Here is a 6,339-nt window from a genome sequence, read left to right as displayed (position 1 = left end):
TCATGCTGTGGAGAATGTCTAAAGAATGTCATGCTGCGTACAATGTCTAAAGAATGTCATGCTGCGGAGAATGCCTAAAGAATGTCATGCTGCGTAGAATATCTAAAGAATGTCATGCTGCGGAGAATGTCTAAAGAATGTCATGCTGTGGAGAATGTCTAAAGAATGTCATGCTGCGTACAATGTCTAAAGAATGTCATGCTGCGGAGAATGTCTAAAGAATGTCATGCTGCGTAGAATGTCTAAAGAATGTCATGCTGCGGAGAATGTCTAAAGAATGTCATGCTGTGGAGAATGTCTAAAGAATGTCATGCTGCGTAGAATGTCTAAAGAATGTCATGCTGTGGAGAATGTCTAAAGAATGTCATGCTGCGTAGAATGTCTAAAGAATGTCATGGTGCGGAGAATGTCTAAAGAATGTCATGCTGCGTAGAATGTCTAAAGAATGTCATGCTGCATAGAATGTCTAAAGAATGTCATGCTACGTAAAATTTCTAAAGAATGTCATGCTGCGGAGAATGTCTAAAGAATGTCATGCTGCGTAGAATGTCTAAAGAATGTCATGCTGCGTACAATGTCCAAAGAATGTCATGCTGCGTAGAATGTCTAAAGAATGTCATGCTGTGGAGAATGTCCAAAGAATGTCATGCTGCGGAGAATGTCTAAAGAATGTCATGCTGCGGAGAATGTCTAAAGAATGTCATGCTGTGGAGAATGTCTAAAGAATGTCATGCTGTGTACAATGTCTAAAGAATGTCATGCTGCGGAGAATGTCTAAAGAATGTCATGCTGCGTAGAATGTCTAAAGAATGTCATGCTGCGGAGAATGTCTAAAGAATGTCATGCTGTGGAGAATGTCTAAAGAATGTCATGCTGCGTACAATGTCTAAAGAATGTCATGCTGCGGAGAATGTCTAAAGAATGTCATGCTGCGTAGAATGTCTAAAGAATGTCATGCTGCGGAGAATGTCTAAAGAATGTCATGCTGTGGAGAATGTCTAAAGAATGTCATGCTGCGTAGAATGTCTAAAGAATGTCATGCTGTGGAGAATGTCTAAAGAATGTCATGCTGCGTAGAATGTCTAAAGAATGTCATGGTGCGGAGAATGTCTAAAGAATGTCATGCTGCGTAGAATGTCTAAAGAATGTCATGCTGCATAGAATGTCTAAAGAATGTCATGCTACGTAGAATTTCTAAAGAATGTCATGCTGCGTAGAATGTCTAAAGAATGTCATGCTGCGTAGAATTTCTAAAGAATGTCATGGTGCGTAGAATGTCTAAAGAATGTCATGCTGCGGAGAATGTCTAAAGAATGTCATACTGCGTAGAATGTCTAAAGAATGTCATGCTGTGGGGAATGTCTAAAGAATGTCATGCTGCGGAGAATGTCTAAAGAATGTCATGCTGCGGAGAATGTCTAAAGAATGTCATGCTGCGTAGAATTTCTAAAGAATGTCATGCTGCGTAGAATTTCTAAAGAATGTCATGGTGCGTAGAATGTCTAAAGAATGTCATGCTGCGGAGAATGTCTAAAGAATGTCATGCTGTGGAGAATGTCTAAAGAATGTCATACTGCGTAGAATGTCTAAAGAATGTCATGCTGCGGAGAATGTCTAAAGAATGTCATGCTGCGTAGAATGTCTAAAGAATGTCATGCTGCGGAGAATGTCTAAAGAATGTCATACTGCGTAGAATGTCTAAAGAATGTCATGCTGCGGAGAATGTCTAAAGAATGTCATACTGCGGAGAATGTCTAAAGAATGTCATGCTGTGGAGAATGTCTAAAAAATGTCATACTGCGGAGAATGTCTAAAGAATGTCATGCTGCGGAGAATGTCTAAAGAATGTCATGCTGCGGAGAATATCTAAAGAATGTCATGCTGCGGAGAATGTCTATAGAATGTCATGGTGCGTAGAATGTCTAAAGAATGTCATGGTGCGGAGAATGTCTAAAGAATGTCATGCTGCGTAGAATGTCTAAAGAATGTCATGGTGCGGAGAATGTCTAAAGAATGTCATGGTGCGGAGAATGTCTAAAGAATGTCATGGTGCGGAGAATGTCTAAAGAATGTCATGCTGTGGAGAATGTCTAAAGAATGTCATGCTGCGTAGAATGTCTAAAGAATGTCATGCTGTGGAGAATGTCTAAAGAATGTCATGCTGCGTAGAATGTCTAAAGAATGTCATGCTGCGTAGAATGTCTAAAGAATGTCATGCTGCGTAGAATGTCTAAAGAATGTCATGCTGCGTAAATTACTTATTGCAAAAGTGGTAAGTGTGAACTTTGGCAATATTTTTAGTGATGTTTTTGATATAATTGGTTCAGACTGCGACACCATGATACATTTATTGAATGCTGTAGTATCAGCACCTTGTACACTATCTCAAACTATTCCTGGTTATCCAGGCATGATCTCCCAGATCACAAATCCAAACTGAGTAGGTTCAAATGTTTGGAGAGGAACTATTTCTTGGCTTATAAGATCCATGCCCTTGCAAAAAAAGTTAGTCAGGCTAATGGGTCAATAGTTTTCAAAGTCAGAGGAAGCACTACCTTATTCTCAGGTTGCACAAATGCTGTGTTTTTGGCCTTAGAGATGGCATTTATGACCTGCTCTGTAGAGGTGCAAGGTAGGGGACACTTGGTAGGGTTGTCATGAGGTATGTGCGGTGTGGACAGGGGAGTGAAGTTTTCACAGAAGCTGTAAGCCAACTGTTCACCTATGTCCACAGGCTCTGTATATGTGTTAACTTAACTACCAGTTCCGCACTAATCTACGCCTTTCCTTTTAGGTTCCAGCTGTAACTACTGAATGTTTCGTGGTTGTCCTTTGTTGAGGAAGCTAATTTGTACTCATAGTTTGCTTTGGAGGACTTCACAACAAGTCTTGTTAAATAGTTTAAGCTGATAACATTGTGTATCCATTGTAGTATGGCTTTGCCCACTCTTACACTCTATCTCTTATTGTAAAGCCTCTTCATGCCAGTTGTCCATCAGGCAGGTTTGCTCTTCCTTGCGGAGCTTGTATGGGTCATATGACTTATGGCTGGGTCAGTGCAGGTATACAGGTGTTCGTATAAAGCAGTGATATAGACCTCATCATAGCTGCTAGTTCCATCTTAGGTAGAAGGTGCAGTGAAGCTATTTATACCAGCATCCTAATACATTATAATTGACTTCTGAGGAGTTTTTCAGTTTAGTTGCTGCTGGGGGGGGGGGGGTCAGGTGTCATATTTACTTTGAATGAGAATAATTTGAGGTCTGACCTCACCAGGGAGCACCTCCCCTTGGTGTGCTACACTCATTCGCTATATTGCTAAGCACCACATCCATGTTGTTGCCACCCCTTGTGGTGGGTGTCAACCAGCTGGTCCAGGGCATTTTACTTAAAGAAGGAGAGTAACCATTGTGCAAGTGAGTTTGATTACGAATAATTTCCCAGTCATTCTATGGCCAGCTAAAATCACACAAAACCTTAGTGTTTTTATGTAACTGAAAGCAGTCAAGTAGATCCAAATAGTCCGAGTGGGTGTCCTGAGTCATGCAGGGGTCCTGTAGCTGGCAATGACTGGAATAGGTGTCCTGCCTACTGTTAAAGGGAAACTCTGTCGTTGCTAAAATGGCATGCCCATGTTTAGACAAATTAGCACCTGATACCCCTCTCACGCATGGACATGCATGTCATCCCAGGGGTATATTTTCATTTTCCAATCCAGTTATCCAGGTTGTGCTTAAAAAGGGGTGAAGAGGTACTCTGCCTGATGTGGAGAGGGAGTCTATTCCCTAGATGGGGGAGTCTGTGTGGCACATCTCTCCCGCCAACAATACTCATTGATGTCACAGACCAGGTTGAGCCTGTGTATGCAGGTTATTGGAGTGGAGCTGTAATACAGACCCATTAGTTTATGGCACACCAATGCACAAACAACATATAAAATTAATATTAATGGAGACGTTCCTCCATAATTGACATAGGCACTCTGTTAAGCAGCTTTTGTAGAGGTGTACATGTTACATATGTACATAAATAGAAATACCTCAGACATAAGCAAAAATGCCTTTCTATCCTGCAAAGTTATATTTGTACTTTGACTTCATTTCCAATTGTTATATTTTTCATAGATTGGCTGGTACTCCAATTTCACTTCTTACAAACTAATTAAACATTCTCGCTGAAAGTGGTGTAATTCTTCCTTCAGTTTTCTAATTTCTGGTTGGGTCTTGTGCCATAGAGCTGAAGTTGTGACTCTGAAGAGCCTGTCGGCCACCCACTTACATGATTGTGAAAAAAAAAGTAATACGTGAACGCATAAAGACACCATGAAATATTTATTCAAAGGTACCATGTTATCTGTGTACTTTGCTGGTAGTATTACGGGACTGAAAACACAGCAGGGGATATCCAGGAAAGGGAATACCACAAGGTGTAAAGCTACAGTTTGGAGTAAGTGTTGTCATGGAGGGAATGTGTACTTCAAAAATGTTTTTAGCCCAGTCATGGTAGTATGACAATTGGTGTGTTAATTACTATGTGGTAATGACCCTATAGTGACTTTAAAAAGAGAAGTGAGGTGTAAATGCTTACCATCATAAATCGATGTTTTTCTTTAAGCATACAGAATTCATAGGCAGCATGGACTTGTGCAAAACCATGGTAAGTATATGTGAGGTAGCTGAGTTCAAAGGTATATAATAGGCATCTTGTCCAAAGGCCGATGTAGATGCATAGCCAGCTAAGCCTAAGTACTGCTGAGTGACTACAGCATGATGAAGAATGACCATGTTGTATACCACACAGACGAGGTCCGATTTCATGGGCCATGTAGCAACACATATAATGTTGTAAGGGCTGATTCCTAGCCGTGTGCCATTCTCAAGGATGCCAAGGGTGGGGCAGAGTGTCAAAGTCCTTGGCTAATGCTAGGTAGGCAGCATGCACAAATTTCCTCTTGTTCAGGCTGTTGATGACTCTCTCATGTGAATTAACATGTGTTTCTAATGCAAAAAAAAAAGCCACTAGCTGTTAATTACTGTAATGACTTATATATGCAATTCAGCACCTTTTCTCCTATCTCTCATAAATATCGGTGTTACAACATAACCACAGTTGTTTTTGACAGAAATTAATAGTATTACTGTCAGTAATATGAAAGCTAACTACTCTCAGAAAGACATAGAAGTACATTTGGAAGGAAAAGAAGTACCTAAACACTACCATATACAGTATATAGAACAAAGTACCTAAACACTACCATATACAGTATATAGAACAAAGTACCTAAACACTACCATATACAGTATATAGAACAAAGTACCTAAACACTACCATATACAGTATATAGAACAAAGTACCTAAACACTACCATATACAGTATATAGAACAAAGTACCTAAACACTACCATATACAGTATATAGAACAAAGTACCTAAACACTACCATATACAGTATATAGAACAAAGTACCTAAACACTACCATATACAGTATATAGAACCTATGGACTCTCAGCCTCTGACTATAACTACAGATGAATAAGCCTCTAATACGTTTGAAAACAAAATAAGACAATGTGTGTTCCTGCTGTCCTAATTCAAGGTGATGCCACACCTTAATTCTATACATGTGATTTGTTTGTGTGTATACAAAATAATTTAATGGCTTCATGGTATATAAGCAATCTTGATGTAAACTCATAACCTTTTGGTCATTATATTCAACTCCCACTAGCTGTCCTCTACTACATTTCACCGCATGTCCTAAGTCTGGTACTGCTCAATGTCTTCTTTTTTATCCGAGGCATACTTGCATTCTTAAGCTGACTTCCCTGTTCCATAACTTCTCTTTTAATCCCTGTCAAATTGCACTTATTTTTTCGTTTGTCCTTTGATATTAGTATTCTATGTTTCTTCTATTGTGTTATGCTGTAGATCACTTACTTTTATCCATTTATTTTCCTATGTATTTCACAACACATTCTTTTCCGTCCGATGTTCTATACTAACTGCATATCTAACTTTATGTAATCTGGATCTTTTCTCCTCGTTTCTCTGTTGAAAAAGGGTATGCAGGCCAGCAGGAATAACCCAATTAACAAGTGCAAAATAAATAATTATTTTTGATTCACATTTGAGACTCTTCAGACAGTTTGTGCAAATGCTAAACCTGTTATTCCATCCCTGTACCTGTAGAGTTCAGGCCCTTGTGATATGTCGTGCAAATGTTATACCTCCAAATTCCATCTATGTGCTACTTTTCTAAGTGCAAATGTTTCAAATTATCATTGTTTATGGGCCTATGCCACCAAATGTATTTTTGGCTTTGTACAGATGTGTATGTGT

Source organism: Protopterus annectens, chromosome 16.part0, assembly GCF_019279795.1.
Source record: "Protopterus annectens isolate FY-2018-M chromosome 16.part0, PAN1.0, whole genome shotgun sequence".
NCBI classification, from domain to species: Eukaryota; Metazoa; Chordata; order Ceratodontiformes; family Protopteridae; genus Protopterus; species Protopterus annectens.
The sequence above is the reverse complement of the archived record's forward strand: the minus strand, read 5'-3'. Positions refer to the sequence as shown.